The sequence below is a fragment of the Spermophilus citellus genome (assembly GCF_964194105.1).
Source record: "Spermophilus citellus genome assembly, chromosome: 16".
Taxonomy (NCBI): Eukaryota; Metazoa; Chordata; class Mammalia; order Rodentia; family Sciuridae; genus Spermophilus; species Spermophilus citellus.
Window position 1 is genome coordinate 33029868 of NC_138196.1, and position 16829 is coordinate 33046696.

Here is a 16829-nt window from a genome sequence, read left to right on the forward strand (position 1 = left end):
TTTATATGACAGCAGAGTGCCGGCTAAAAGATTCATATGCTGCTGATGAAGTATGTTATAAATTTTAATTACCATAGTTTGTACAAATGACATGTTTGAAATGCTATTGAGTAATGTGACCCTGATAATGAAACTATAAAATAAATCATTAACTTTCTGAATGAGCTTTTTTATTTCAGTGCTACACAGAGTAAACTTTTCGGTTTATTCCAGATCAGTCTTTTTAAGCCCCCACCCTCTGCCCGGGAAATCACTGGCTCCTCTCCACACAGCCTGGGGACAGAGGAGCAACAGGAGACTGGACGAGCCTCTTGGCAGGGCTGATGCCCACCAGACATGGTTCAGAGACTGGGGCAGGGGAGTCAGCTGGGCTGAGAGGTCTAGATGTTCAAGAACAATCCCTTTAATTTTCCACCTATAGGAAGAAAGGACCCTTTTTGGAAACTGCAGACACTAACTAAAGACCCCACTAACAGCTGGGCACTGTAGCCAAATCACCCAGCAGAGGCACCTACAGCAACACACCAGATGTATCAGACTCTCGGTGAGCAACTGTGTGTGAGAAATTCACAAGAAAACTGGGCCAATATTCTTGGACCATAACCCAATTAAGACTCCAGAAGAGAAAAGACAATAAACATTGGACAGTTTTTCCATTGTTAAAGTGTCTTTATTTCATGGGACTTGTCCTTCGGGTTTATGAATTAGCCCTTTACAACACACCCAAGGAACAAGTCTCTACAGTTAGGCATGTCTTGCAGAAAAAACCTACAGCTCCAGGAAAAACCTAGAAGAGTGAGCCCACCAAAGGCCAATTAGGGCAACTCCCCACACCAAGAGTTACTCGCTACAGCTCTCCCTGGAAGACATGTGTCTTTTAGTCTTGTCAGCAAGAATCACATCAGTAAGTTGGGCAAAACTAAGGGTTCACAGGCCATTAGCACATCAAGAGAACTTGGACATCCTTCCTTTATCCCAAAAATTTTCAGGGTCGGGTAGAGAGGGAGGTAGGAACAGAACATGCAAGGGGGAAAGGTTTGACTCCCAGACATGTATAATTTCAGAGGAAAATACAAAGTTTGGAGGAGCCCCCAGGTGTTTCTCTTATGCCTTTCTAGGGCAGACCCAGCCCAGGTCTCTCCCACTTTGCACCTGTGGAAATGGAGAGCCAGTGGGACAGTGGCAGAACTGGGACTGCTATCCACATGACCAAGGCTAATTAAGAGGAGAAAGGGGCTTTTTCATTTACTATGGCCAGAATACTCCAGGCCAGCTCTAAACAGGTAGCCTCCCAGGATTGATGGTATAAATGCAGCCAGCATCCTCCATGTCCTCCTCCTTCGAAAGATCAGCAAGGTACATCTCTTCCCTCTGCCGATGGGCTGTCTGGCAGGAAGGCAGAGCTCCGAGGAGGGACTGCTCTCTGGTTTTCGCCCTTTCCCAGAGCAAATCTGCTCTCTGGAATGTGCTGCATGAAAAGAAAGTCAAACTCAAAAGGCATGATACAGTGGCAGCCTCTGGAAGCCTCCTCCCAATGGTGCACAGAGAACACCTGGGCATGACAGTGTGTCTTACTAACCAACGCTGCCATTCAAAGGCCTTCTTGTACTACAGAGGCCTCCCTTCAACCACCCAGTGACAGAAGAGAAGGAGTATTGTCTGCATATTCCTTGCTATAGATGAGCGAATGGGAACAAATTCAGGAAGGGTTTTGTCATAGATCAGAGAGCACACAGGTAGCTGGAGCGAGAAGAGAATCCAAATACATTTATGATCAAACTAGTAGACTTGAAATATGACTGGATATTTGATGATATTAAGGAATTATTAATTTTAACGTCTGGTAGTGGTGTTGCGATTATTTTAACTTTGAGAGAGGTATACTGAAATGAAAACAGACATGTGATAGATGTGTTTACTCCAAAATAATCAAAGATGGGAAGGGATGGGGGGATGGTTGGAGGAAACAGATAGGTCATGAATTGATATCATTAAAGCTGGTAATAGGTACATGGGGGTTCATTATGCTTCTATGCATGCCTTAAATTTTACGTAATAAAGAAAATAAAAGTAAAATACCTAAGTGCACAGTCCCCAAAGTTCCCTGTAATGTCTATTTTTTTGATGCATTTCCATGGTAGCAACCCTCCCATCACTTGGAGTACACTTTTAGAAATGTGTGAGGAAGGATGAATATTTTTCCCTTCCCTATGTTATCGTAGAAAGTTTTAGCAAGAAGCCCAGCCTCCAGGATGTGGCTAGCTGCTTGGGAAGACACAGAAGCTCATGGGTGTAGAGACTCCCCAGCACAGCTTCCTGGCACACTTACAGGCAGAAGCAGAGAGTATTCCCAGACAGGACCCAGCCACGCTGTATCAACCTGAGCTGGTCCTTCCATTTTTGAGCCTTGGTTTCCTGATTGTAAACACAAGATGATAGCTCCAATCTGTCTACCTCAAAAGAATGTTAGGATTCAGTTCAATAAGAAGATGGACTCCCAGAGTCAGAGTACAGTGTAAGGAATAAGAGCACAGACATCGGACTCCCTGTAGAGTGGTCTCACCTAATGCATGGCTTCACTTTCCAGAGTTTCAATATACTACCACAGCCAGCTGAGGACCAAAAAATGTTAACGGGAAATTCTATAAATTAAAAAATTCATACACTTTAAGTTGTGTACCACTCTGAGAAGTGTGACGAGATATGCGTTATCCTACTCAGTCCTGACTGAATCATGAATCATCCATTTGTCCAGAGTATCCACACTATATAAGATACCCTTCCTGTGGCATATTTATATAAATTTTATTACTGAATGTTGTTATAATTGTTCTATGTTATTATTAGTTATTATTGTTGATTTCCTAGTTTAAGTTACTTTTTGTCATAGGTATGTATGTAGAGGGTTGGTACTATCTGTGGTTTCCACTGGATATCCAATGGGTGTCTGGGAACCTATCCTCTTCTATCCCCTATCCCAGCTCTACCTCAGATTAGCTCTGTGGTTCAGACAAATTTCTTAATCTCAATCTCAGGTGCTCTACCACAGAAGTAGTATGGCAGCAAGGATTCATTGAGTTAATATACAGGAAACAACTAAGAACAATACCAAGCATTATGTAAATTATTATTATTATTATTGCTATATAATGGTATATTAATATGAGGTGTCAATATTATTAAAATAACCTTAGGGTGCTATACTACAAAGGAATTTGAGAAGTTGTTTGCAAGCTCTGCTTTCCAGAGGCTCCTAAAGGTGATGTGACATCTGTAAGCACACAGCAAGTTAGTGACAGAACAGAGCCTGTAGCAGACTCAAAGCCTCACATCCCTTCTGTAACCCTGGCACATCCATCCCTCTATGCAGGTGGTCATTTTTCCTTCCTTACTACAGAGGCCCATGCTGTGTTGCACCCCCCCAAGCCAGGGTCTCCTGCTGGACTGACGTGCCCTGGAACCTCAACACCCAGTACTTAATGGAATGGAAGAGGACCACATGGGTTGGAGGAGAATCTCTGGATCCTTGAGCCATCCCTGATCCCTGGAGAATGGAACACAGGAAATCGAAAGTTCCTGATATGTCCTTTGCCTTCCCTGGTTTGTTCCTTGATAGTGGAAAGCTCTTCCAACACCTCCCCTCAGACTTATCAGCTACCACGAAAACATTTTCAAGGCGATGGTGCAGGCTGCCCTACTTACCATTAAGAGAAAGGACCACATTATTGCTGTTATAAACCATTGATTAAGGTTTATAATAGCAATAATCCCCTCGAAATTCATTGTTACTGCAGTTAATGACCAGTTTATTAGAGCGTTAACCATCCTTGGCAATGGGCTGAGTCGTTTAATGTGGGTAACGACCAATTTCTCAAGGATTATTGCTTAAATAACAATTCTTTGCGAAATGTATGCGCCACCACAAGGTGCGGCTCTGGCTGGAAGCTTCTCCTCAGAAATAATTGTTAATTATTTCCTCAGAATTGCACCACCAGCACCATACCTAACAAACCCCAAACAACAAGCTTCTTGAGGTAATGCTTCGCAAACACCAAAGAACCACAAAGTTGGGCCTGGGCCTGAGGTGGGTTGCACCCTTCTAGGAGGGACCCAAAAATAGAGCCGCTACTGGAATGTCCTTGGGACCTGCAGGCAAATGCACCCTTGAATGGCAGTGTCTAGCTCTTTGCTTAGATGACTACTTCCTATTTTCTTGACTTCATTTCTAGAATTCTCTACCTGCTCAAGTCTCCCCCGCAAAAAAAAAAAAAAAAAAAAAAAAAAAAAAAAAAAAAAAAAAAAAAAAAAACAACAACAACAAAAAAAACTATTGACTCATGAGGAAAAGAAGCATCAACTAAGGGTCTAGGCAAAGAGTTAAGAATGAGAAGCATGACAAATCCAGGGTTTAGAAAGGTTTAAAACACTTTGAAGCAGATATTTGCCTACACCTACCATTCAGGTCCTAGGAGACTTGGAAGGATGGGGCTTTAAGAAATAAGTGGTACCACCAGTTGGCACCATGCTAAAGAATTTCCTCTGTGGTCACTGACTACCTCTGGGTTTACTTCAGGCAGGAAAAAAAAATGAGGTCAGGTTATACGCCTCATTGTTTGACTTAGGCTCTGAGAAGTCATATTACCATCAGACATATGAATATAGTCAGGGGACCTTATAATCATTGAGGCTACCCTCCTGGTTGTACAGGGGAGGACTAAGGGGCTAGAGAGAGGTTAAGAGGCTCACCTAAGTCACACTGTACGTAGAGAAGAGCTGAAATTAGATCTTGGTCTTCATTTTCCACAAGAAAACTGGAGACCATCTTTTTGTACAGACCTAAATGGGTAGTTTGTCCTTAGAAACAGTAAGAATCATGGCCGCATCAGAGAGAAAATTCAGAGATGGGGCATCTCCAAGTCTGTACACATTTAAGCAAGTCTCTGAAGAAGCCTAGGATCAAGTTTTCCCATTCCTCCTCCCAACTTTCTCTCTCTGTCTAGTTCAATCCAAGCATTTCATCACATTAACTATTTTCTATCACTTCACATTAGCACTGATATTTCAATAACTTTTATTTTTTTGACATGATCTGAAAGCTACTGATATGATTACACTCTAATTGCATTATATTAACTAAAATAAATACTAATAGGGTGTGAATCTAACATAATAAAAGAGCAAATTGCTATCACGTTGCTGGTGTAGGCTAGAGAGAAATCTGCTGATTCACTCAGCAAACACGTACTAATGTCCTGTGATATGTTGAGCACTAAGACAATATCCTTTTTTTCTTCCTTCATTGTCTCCAAAAATTAATTGCATATAAGAATAGAAAGGGAGGTATCCTACTCTCATCTATGAATCCTTCAACCTCCATCTTTTATCTTCATAACAAGAATCATTACCTGGAGATAGCAGCAAGGAGAAAAATACACATCTCTCGCCTGGCCTCAGGGGTGTGACGTTCCAGTGGGTCATTGTGACTCTGATCTTTTAGACAAGCAGGTCAACATTCATCTTTGGGGACCCGGATGAACCAGCAGGGATCTGTAACAGATCTCTCCCATCAGACCCCCAGAATCTGGTTGAGACCAGAGGCTCTAGTCCTCCCCTTTCTGCTCTTTCCCTGAGACTTCTGTCAAGGCTCTGAAACTGCAGGAGTGAAATTGACTCGCTTTTCCCCAAGTCATAATGTTTGTGGGTCTGAATGTCAACATTCCTTCCTTAAGTCCTCAAACTGAATCTGTGACTGTGGAGCTTGGATAAATACTCTTACTAAATCGCAATAGTTCTCTATCTGCCAACCATATTCCCAATTGCGCTGCTATCCATGTTTATAGGATATTGTGAATTTTTTTTTTTACAGACATGTGAGATAGCAGCACCAGTTATAAATCATGTTTAACTGCATAGAAGTTCACTGTGTCACATAAATAAGTTAATACATATAAGTGTTTAAAAAAGTACTTGGTACATAGTAAGGGCTCAACAAAGATTAGTGTTGATTTCTGTTGGCTATTATGCAAAGTCTCATACCAATGGGTTAAAAATTGATCTACAATTTCCTGTATATAGTCATAAAGGAATACAATAAGTTCAATAATGGAAATTAAAGCAATATAATTTAATGTGCTCAGTAACTTTTTGAATCATAAATATTTTACCAGATGGGTATATCTATATGTGCATATTGGTGATAGGTCATATATCAGTATTTTATACAAAGAGTCTACTATAGTGGATTGGTCACCATTATCCTTTCCCTCAACTAGACTGTCAAGAATAGATCTAGGGGCTGGGGTTGTGGCTCAGCGGTAGAGCGCTTGCCTAGTACATGAGAGGCACTGGGTTCGGTCCTCACCGCCACATAAATTTGAAAAACTAAAGATATTGTGTCAACCTATAAAAAACTAATATATAAATATATATATAAAATAATAGGTCTTGATAGTCTATTTGAGATAGTCAGTGCTAATGTGAAGACCACTAGGTCTTCAGTCTACCAAGTAAGATCACTTTTCTTCACCACTAAAACCAAAAATCTACCATGGGTTTTCCTCTAATTTTTTTTAACTTCTCTATTCTGAACTCAGTTGATCTTAACACCATTTGTGGAGCATTTTCAACAGGCTGGGGACTGTGCTCAGCACTGGAGATGCAATGAAGAATAACGGCATTCCTGCCCTGAAGCAGCTCACAGATCAGGGAAGACAGGCACATAAAGAGCTCCCTGTAATACAGTGTGGTAAGTGCTACACCCCCTAGATTGTGGATGAGGGGTGCAGGAGTGGGGGAGGGAGGAAAGGCGGGCCAGACTATGGAAGCACAACAAAGAAGCAATTATTTGTCCATCGTGAGAGGGGACACTTCAGCAAGGAGGTGACATCTAAACTGCACCTAGAGCTAGCTTACCAATGTGTGGGCTAAATACTTGTTTCTGGAACCAACAAAGCAGAAACACAGAGGAGGAAGGGAAGGAGAGCAAGAAAGAGAGTAGGATTAAAAAACTGGAGAGAAAAGAAGGGAGGGGAAAGAGGGACAAAATGAGCTCATCTTTGATGAACTTATTCAAATATTTAATTGGAAAATCGGGAAGGGGGTTAATTTCAGCACGCATATGCTTAACGTCATATTAAAAACTTCTTTAAGTGTTAATAACCTATTAAAGGGTGAGGGTGAGTACTTAGGGCCTAGAAAAGAATTAACACAACCCTCATTAGATTTTCAAGGATTGAAACAGGATTTTACAAGACAGAAAAACAAGGAAGAGCCAGTCAAGGAAAAGGCACAAAAATGTATAGAATGTTCGGGCCTGGTAAAGCATGGAAATATCTCTGGGCCATTCTCCTGCTTTGAGGCCTGCCTTGAACATTCCAAAAGGTTTGTTATCTCTAGAGTTCACTCTGGGAAGGCTCTTTCCAACATCCCAGGAAGGACTCCTGTCTCTTATGGAAAGCGCCTGATAGCTGGAGGCATTTTGGAATTTTTTTTTTTTAAGCCAGAAACTAAGTGCAGGCAACCATCTAAATTATCATCAGCAAAGAACCATAGCTTCTTACCATGGCTCCTTTTCTGCATTCTAAAAGTCCACAAAGATGCTAGTGAGTTTTACTGTTTTCTAATATCTCAGACAGAGCTGTCATTTCAACAGGATGATTTTCCTTTACAGAGGGATTTTTGGGGAGGTAAGAAAAATAGTTATAGGGGTTTTCTTTGGGTGATAATATGGTGTGGACCTGAAATAGTCTCCAAAACTCATGCTTAGTCCCCAAAGCAGCAGAGTTCAGAGATAGAGCCTTTGAAAGGTAATTGAATCATGAAGGATATTATCAATGGTGGACTAATTTATTGATGGAATCATAATTTAACAGACTATTGGGAGGTGATGGAAACTGGAGGATCACCAAAGGCCCAAGCAATCAGGCTAAGTGAGACCATGGACTAACACCTCTTTCCTCCTTTAAGTTGATTTTTTTTCAGGCATTTTGTTACAGTGACAGAAAGCTAACACAAGTGGTTTGTTTTTGATGGTAACATATGAACAGAGCATTACTTTTTGGACTTCTTTTGCTTTTAAACTTTTTTTTTCTATTGCTGAGTTTTTATTATAATTCTATCTCTTCTTTGTTTTTCTGACTAGGTTGTCTCCAAAGCCTTCCCAGCTCACAGTGTCAATCCCTAACTAGCAATGACACGGACCTACCTTTCCTTCGCACACCTGAGCCAAGGGATTGGAATCATGTTGCAAGTTGCCCATGCTGGGAAAAGTGGATGAGCTTTCTGCACTGAGGTGCACACCACATGTTGGGGAATGGGACCCCTGTAGCAGCAATTCTGATTTTCTCAGGTGCTTGCGGTTTCTCTGAACTCTCCCAGCACTGCTTTGGTTAATGGAGGTGGGGGTGAGAGGTCAGAGCTAAATTCCCATCCAGCAGGTTTGACAGGTACATAGCATGTAGCAAGAGTAAAAGCCCCAATTCTACTCCTTAATTAAAAACATTTTTCATTCCAAACCTATAAAAGGCAGATGTGCTGCATTCCCCCAACCACAGATCGCTGCTCTATATTGAGTTCTGCAGCTCCAATTCTTCTTTCCCAGGGCTCAAAAATATAAGGCCATCAAAGCACGGTGTAATCAGTGCTCCTTCCTCCACCTTCTCCGCACCCCCTCCATTTCCACTTTCACAGAGAAATGCTCATTACCATCTTTGCAGGGGTTGTGTGCTTTAAGCTTCTTGTGATACCTCCCGACTGAAGTGGGGTGAAATGGCAGCTCATCTTCCAGGATAGACAGGAGACGAATCTTACATTTTATTATTCTAAAGTGCCTTTAATATGGATTGTTTTAAAAAGAAGAAGAAGAAAAAGAAACAAGAAGAAGATGGAAGACACTCAGGCAGCAATCCAGGCCTAATCAGCTGTACCGAGGTTGTAAATTAACTCAGATCTTCTTCAGCTCAGGCATTCTAGAAGGTAACCCTTTGGAGGAAGAATAAGTAAATCCTTTGCCAAGAAGTGGTCAGAAAAAAATGACGTTCATACTTGCTCATGCTGTTTTCCTATCTGCGCTGACTCCTTGATCCCTCAAATGCCTGGAGTTAAGATGCTTGGTTTGATGACATGATTTAAAAAATTGCAAATCAAATCCACAGAATGTTCCCAATGTTTACTGATACTTTGATCTTGAATATCCCTGTAAGGCCCATTTGTTGAAGGCTTGGTTGCCAGCCTGTGGAGCTACTGGGAGATGGTGGAACCTTTAAGAGGAGGGGCCTAGTGGTAGGAATTTAGGTTGTTGGGGGGTGTGTCCTCAAAGGGAATTGTGGGAACCTGACCCCTTTCTCTTCTTCTCTTTCTCTCTCTCTCTTCCTGCTCCCTGGCTGCCATGAGATAAGGAGTTTCATCTGCTATGCTCTCCTGTCATGATGTGCTGCCTCATCACAGGCCCAAAAGTAACAGGGCCAACCCACCATGGACTGAAATCTCCAAAATATGAGTCCAAACAAAACTTTTCTCTTTTTAAATTGATTATTTCAGGTATTTGTGACAGTAACAGAAAGCGAACTCACATACCGGTAAATCCACCATCCGTAAGTAACAAGACCTGAGGATCCTTTTATCCCTTTTGTTGTTGTTGTTGTTCATCTGCCTTCCTGAAGGGTCCTCAAGCCTTTTTGGTTTGGGGTATCCTCTGCTTTATTCCCAGTGACACTCTATGCTTCTCAAGGACAGGAATGTCAAGCCTTCTTTCCTGTTTCTCCACTGGGCTGAGCTAATGCCCTGACTTCAGAGGCAACCTTGAGAAGGTTGTTGAGAGATGAATGTGAGCTTTTCCACCTGCAGGGTCTAATGTCACAGTTTGGATTCTCTCTCTCTCACCTTGTGTACTTTCTCTTTCTGGGTTTCAACCAAATGGCGTTATTAAATGTTAAAAAAAAAAAAGAAAGGAAAAAAATCCTTGCTTTTGTGAGTGATATTCAATATGATCAATAAACTTGAAAGGAAGGGGAGCCCAAGGCACCCACAAGACACTTTAAAGATTTAATTGTTCCACAGAATTTTAAGCAAGTAGTAGAAAGAAACTAAATTGCATGAAACCAAATATTTTGCTCCAGGCTTCTAATTCATCTCACTTGCCAGTTCCCAGGGGCTAGTGCCAGCACCGTGGAGCTCGGGACTTTCCAGCACAGAAGGGGGATTGCACTTCATGCAAGCAAAAGAACCTCCAAGTCTCTTTGAAATGGAGCAGTTGATCAAAGTCTTCCTTACCATGAAAATCCCAGGGTTCAAGGACACAGCTGGCTGAGCAGGGCTGATAACATATATCTAAATACAGAGTGCACTTTTGTACTTATCTCTTAGAAACGAAAGATGCTGGGGATTTCTTGAAAAGCCAAGATCCTGGGAGATGGGAAACTGGTTCCCATGAAGGAGAGCTGCATCGGGGCATCAGAAGGTACCAAGAAGCAGTGTCCATTGCCCCAGCGAGGCATAGACCAGAATCCTGGTGGCCGCAGATTGTGGAAGCCTCAGAATGTATTCCTGTGCTTCCTGCAGGCTGAGGAAAACTGCTAATGAGGCATAGCTCCTTCCTCCCAGATAAACCACCCAGGATAGAAGGAATCCATTGGTTTCCCAAGAAAAGCCTCCTAGGAACACTTCATAGACACACATAGACAAAACACAGGTGAGGGTCCATCCTGTTCTGTCATAGTGCAAATAATCTTTTGTCTATTGTGACCACAGGTCACAGAAAGCCAGGGAACACTTGGAGAAGTACTCATTGCTGCCTTGGAAAACATCTTGCTGCAGAGGATTTTTGGACAGCAGGATGAGGAGGATTGGAGAGGACACAGGGAGCTGAATGCATGAGAACAGCAGGCAGGTGAGTCTGGACCAGGTCCAAGCTCTAGGGTTGAGCAGTCCTTTCCCTCCTAACCTTGGGAATACCACTGTTCCTCTCTCAAAGGCTTCGAACCTTTATCTATAATCAGTAATAGTAGTTCCTACTCCTTACCATAGAGTTATTGATGAATGAAAAAGCATATGCAAAGTAGCTTGGTCTGTCCCTGGCACTTAGTAGGTGTTCAATAAATAATAGATATTGCTATAATAATAATAATTAATAACTACAGGCTGGAAGGCAATAGCCTATGGAGAGATGCCATCTGGGCCTGGGGTCAATGGCCTTGACTGCATTAAAGGAAAGTGAGGGTTCGGTAGCCTGCCAAGACAGGCCTCCAGGACTGATGGGCCTCCCAACCCCCACACACAACTCTTTCCAACAGGGCTTTTGCTGGTGTCCAAACTTGGTCCTGGCATCATTCCAGAGGCTCAATTCAAGAGAACATTATAGTAATAATATAGCTCCTCTCATACACCAGCACTTAGATACTAAAAAGAAAAATAACCCGAAGGTCTGAACCTAAAAATATTTCAATAAAGTGCTTCTACTAGATGCCCAGAGATCCCACCATGAAAACAAACATGGGTTCTGACCCCACAACAAAAATGTGGTTCCATACAATTAACACAGACTGCTCTGCAGTAACACAGTGGTGTGGTCCACAGCATCAGCCCCTTGGTGTATGGGGGCTGATGGTGAGTTATCAGACTTACCAGTCTTCATCCCCAAGCACCTGTGTGGCTGTAGGCAGAAATGTGGGTTTTGTGGAATTAAAAGAAAAAATGATTGTAGAGATTGTGATGAATGCTTTAAAAAAAAAAAAAAAGATCGCTTTGCCATTGTTATTATCATGATTTTTGCTATCTGTTTGGATCTTGAATGCCCCCAAAAGCCTATGTGTTAAATGTTTGGTCTTCAGCCCATGGCACTATTGGAAAGTGGTGGAACCTTTAGAAGGTTGGCTTAGTGACAGAACATGAGGTCACTGGGCTCGTATCCTCCTAGGGGATATGGGGACCCCTGCTTCTTTATCTCTTTTCTTGCTTCCTGACCACCACGAGGAAATGCTTCCTTCTTTATGTGTTCTCACCATGATGTGCTGTCTCACCATAGACCCAGAAGCAACAGGGCCAACGGTGCACTGAAACCTCTGAAACCATCAGGCAAAATGAGTCTTTCCACCTTATAAATTGATTATCTAAGTTTTGTTTTTGGGTTTGTTTTTTTTTTTTGGCATAGTGACAGAAAGCAGACTAATACACAGTTCCAATGAAAAATATTGAAGAGTAAGCAAACCTATATAAGTTACTAAATTTTCAAGTCTGGAAAAAGAAAAAAATAGAACATCAAAGGGGAGCCACCCACCAGAGTAGCTAGATGTTCCTCCTCATTCTTTGCCAAAGAATTTAGCCTGCCCAGTTGGGTGCACTACAGCAAGTTGTCATAACCAAACTGAGCACCCCTCTATACACAAGTACACACACACACACACACACACACACACACACACACACACACCCCAACTTAACAAAGGCTGCTAGGAGCAGGACTTCCACAGAGATTTCACCTAGAGATAATCTGCCCCCTGACTGCATCCCTTATCCTAACTCCCACTATGGTGACAGTGATGAAGCTCCTCACAACACCAAGCAAAGGGTTGTAATGACATGGTGACAAGGTCCAGGCCAGCAGTGGTGCCCTGGCACTGCCCAGCCTGTCCACATTCAGTGGGGCAGCCACTGTGGGGCTCAGGCCCCTCTTCTAGAATCATAGGAAACACAGAAGGCAAGAAAGAGACCCTTGCTCTCAGCTGATCCACAGTCATGCTAGAGAGAAAAATGCACAAGGCCAAGTATACTCGGATACTAAAGTGGGACACCTTCAAGTCCAAATTCCATCGCTCTGCTGGGTACAGCAGACCACAGAGCACCCCTAGGAAGCCTCTCTACTGCAGTCAGTGCTTGGTGATCATAACACTAATGGATGATCATGGATTTTGAACTGCATTTTCAATTATCCAATGCTCACTTGTATCCGGGCGTTTCTTACACATCTGGGGAGTGTAGCTGTGCTTGGCTAATTTAACAAGGAGTGTTCACTGGAGCTTGTTAAAATTGGGCCCCCCCAGGACCACCCATAAGGCTGCTGGCTGCAGCTGCCCTCCGCTGCCCCACCACTTTTTTCTAAGCAGGCCTCTCCCTCTGTGCCCACCTCCCCTCCGACCTGTCCCCCAAGTGCCACCAGCAATTTTCCAGATCACTGAGGAGCTGATGGCTTGTTTATGTCACAATATTGGTGCTTTCAGCTCCTATTTTCATTTACTCTTGATCTTCTCAGACAACTAGAAAGGAAAAGGAGATCTGTTTTCTAGGAACCACGGCTTAGGAGAGCCTTTCCAACATGGGGCTGTCCGTTTGGATTTCCGGGTGGAGCATGGCTGGCTCTGGGAAGGGTCCATGTGCAGGTGGGAGGGCTAGCAGGGCACGGGTTGCCTTGTCTCCACTCCTTTGAGGTTGGAAGTGAGAACTCAGGACTGTGATTGTTGTCTCAGCTGTAGGGAGAAAGAGGAGGGTCTTTCAAGGCACCTGGATCCACTGGCCTTCACATTTCATAGCAGCCAGCCTGGGTCACTGCGGAGCTGCCCCTCTTCTCCACCTACATGTTATTCCAACCATAAATCCAAGTGACAAGCTTGAACTTTCCTCAATTGACATGTTTACAAGGGAAGTCCACATTTGACAGGAAAATTAAGCCTATCAATCACCTAACGAGCTCGTTAATGAATGGTTCTCTGATCTCCTCTAGTAGCTGGGTTTATTGATTAGAGAGGGGGCAGCCCCAGCCCCTGTCCCCTATGCCTACTCCCCACCACCCCTCCCTCCGCCAGATGTGGCTGGCCTCTGACCTCCTTCCACCACCCGCAGCCCCCCTCCTCCCTGAAGCTCGGCAGAGGGTTCTGGTTCAGGGTTTATCGGGAGGTCAGACCCCCTCCTGGCTCTGTTCACTGACAGAACAAAGGGAACAGATGCAGGCTCTGGCCTCCAAGCACCCACCCGGCATATGGAAGCTATCTCCTCAGTCCCAGTAATTACCCAGGAGCTTGCTTGTTCAATGGCTTTGGCTTTTATTGCACAGAAACCAACCTATTCCCCAACATAAAACACTTTAACGGTGTCTCCCTCTGGGGTTTCTGAGAGAGGTCCTGTCAGGTATAAAATGTGCAGAACCCCTCTGACAGCCCACAGGGGCAAGGCCTTCCACAATTAACAGAAGGGGACAGGTCACAGGAAGGCAGGATTCCTAGTGGCAAAATGAGTCCACTTCTCTTGGTATTTGGAGGGTCCCATAGTATTCAGGAAGAACTTTCTGGATTGTTCAGAAAGACAGGAAAAAGTGCTAGAATTGGTTTAAAAAAAAAACTGTCTCCTCCCATTCCTAGCACATGAGGACATCGAACTAAAATCTTAGACACCAAACATTCATTGAATAATTATTTTGCGTGAGAATAAATAATTAACATAGAGTAGGAAAAGGTCTGGCATCTAGTATGGGCTAACTTAATACAAGCAATACAGTTCTGCTCTGGAGGATGTCAGATCTCACAGGCTCACTAAAGGGCAGAAACTTGAAGATGTGAATTCAACAACAGAACCAGGAAAGAAAGAAGCCATGGGCTAGAGATGGACAGGTCTTAAATCCACTAACCCTGGAATCATGTCTCAAAAGTGAGATAAAGGAGGACTTGCCTGGTTTTCTCTTTGAAGTGTGTGCTGATCTACTTGGAGGAGGTTGGCAGAACCCTAAGTGATCACAGAGGGGGATTCCTTTCCCAGAGTCACCGTAATAAATAACTATAAACTGAGTAACTTAAAATAATAGAAATGTATTTCTTCCCAGTTCTAGAGGGTAAAGTCTAAATCAAGGTGTGGGCAGGTCCCACCCCGTCTGAAGGCCCTAGAGAAGCCTTCCTCACTTCCTCCAGCTTCAGGTGGTTACAACAATCCTTGGGTTTCCTTGGCATGTCGCCATGTCACTATCGTCTGCTCTGTCTTTGCATGGCCATCTTCCCTGGGTGTCTGTGTGTTCTCTCCCCTTCTTCGAAGGAGTGAGTCATTGAATTCAGGGGCCACTCCCATCCAGTGTGACCTCATCTCAAATAATTACATCTCCAAAGACCCTATTTCCAAATAAGGTCATATTTTGAGATTCCGGGTGGACACAAATTTTCAGAGGAACTCGATTCAACCCCTGCAGAGGGTAAAACAGCACAGGAAGGTGGGGGTAGCTCCAGGTGTTGGGGACGATGCATCACATGGTCTCTTTGTGTGAACTGGAGAAGCACTGATGCGTGGGGCCTTTCCAGTGGGCAAGAGTGAGGGAAGTACCGGGGAAGACAGAAGAAGAATTGTACTAAGGTAAATTGCAAATACTAAAAAATATGAAGACGGCAATTTAAGTGTTTAAAATGTGCTCTGGGTAATTCCAAACAAATTTTAAAGCCATTTTCAGACCATAAAATCTTCTGGTCTAAATCAGCAACTCCCAGGCAGGCCCGGGTGCTCAGGCTGCAAAGCCTCCCCCAGATGGCGGCTGGCAGGCTTGGGAGTCTCCAGCTAATCTGGCAAATGAGTGATGATTCTTCCCAATGATTGGAGAGGGGCCCTTCTCAATTCCTCTAGGCACCTGCTCTACTTGCAAGACTGATTTGCTGGTACTTTTCTCCTTTTCTCTGGGGCTCTTTCCCAGAGGGTAAGCTCAGTCACAGGAAACACAAAAACAACCAGGCTCACACCATGACACATCCAACCTTCTTGGCCAGTCTACTTTTCTGTGCCTGTCCTTTCTAATCTACAGCAAAGGCTCATGGGAAACCTATATCTAAATATCAAGTGGCCGGAGCAATAGAACCCCTTTAACATGGCAGCAATATCCACCTAGAACGTAGCACATTGCAAAAATATCGGGTTTCATGTCTCAAATCACCACTTCAGATGGCTCTACTCAGAGCCAGACGATGCCCACAAGCTTCACCTGGACATAGCTTGTCTTCATCCAGAACCTTATTATTTATCAAGTTCTGTTGTCACAAAAAGAATCTGGGTGAGGGATCGAGAGAAAGAGTACAGTCTTTTGAACTGGACAGATGACAGTTTTTCCACATGTCCTGCCGCTTACTGGCTATGTGAACTTGGGCCTCCATTTTACATTTCCAAACCTTAGTATTCTTAGCAATAAAGCAAGAATTACAACAAATAAGGTATGCAACACAGTTATCCTCAATAACAGAATCCCCTTCTTTCCCTGCAGCTCCCGTGTTGTATAATGTATTGTGTATCTGTAAACTGTCTCCCTTTTTTGGGAGAGGGGTGCAAGATCTGATGACCACCCGTAGAGTAGCTTCCTAGCATATAGCCACCCCTCCCATGGTGAGAGAAGAGGTTTCCTGGAACCATCATCCATAAACTGGGTTTTCGTGAATTGAACTGCATTCCATCAACTTGCCATGTGAGTGACCCTTGTACTGTATCATTCTTAAATACAGATGCAGAAACCACTTCCCTACCATGCCTTGCATGTACATTGTGTGTGTGTGGGGGGGGGGGTATGCTCACCGTTAGAGGAAAGTTCAGCCCTGATCGTCACTCAGCTCTGTTTGGCTCTTTCCTCCAGGAACTCTACTTCCCCATCTCCGAGCTCAAGAGAAGCCTGAAAGGGCAGCTGCACTGCAGACAAAGAGGGCACAGCCACCCGGAGAAGGGTCCACTTCCCATTCACCCTCCAGCCCCTGCTCCTGACAGGCTCCTGTCACCTCCAACCCCACCCCCATCCTTCCTGCTTTCTAAGCTCCACTTTACTTCTATGTCCCTGGACCCTCTATCTCCTATCACACTCCTGCTTCCAACAGGACCTCTCTTCAGTCTCT

At 43.7% G+C, this 16829-nt stretch overlaps 1 long non-coding RNA gene across 1 annotated transcript in view; it reads right to left on the reverse strand.

The window, feature by feature from the left end:
- Positions 1 to 664: 664 nt before the first annotated feature.
- The window catches only part of LOC308635253, a 171776-nt gene continuing 155611 nt past the window's right edge, over positions 665 to 16829 (reverse strand). The window contains exon 4 of the long non-coding RNA XR_014019173.1: positions 665 to 1468. This is a non-coding gene — a long non-coding RNA (uncharacterized lncRNA). The remainder of the gene's footprint in view (positions 1469 to 16829) is intronic.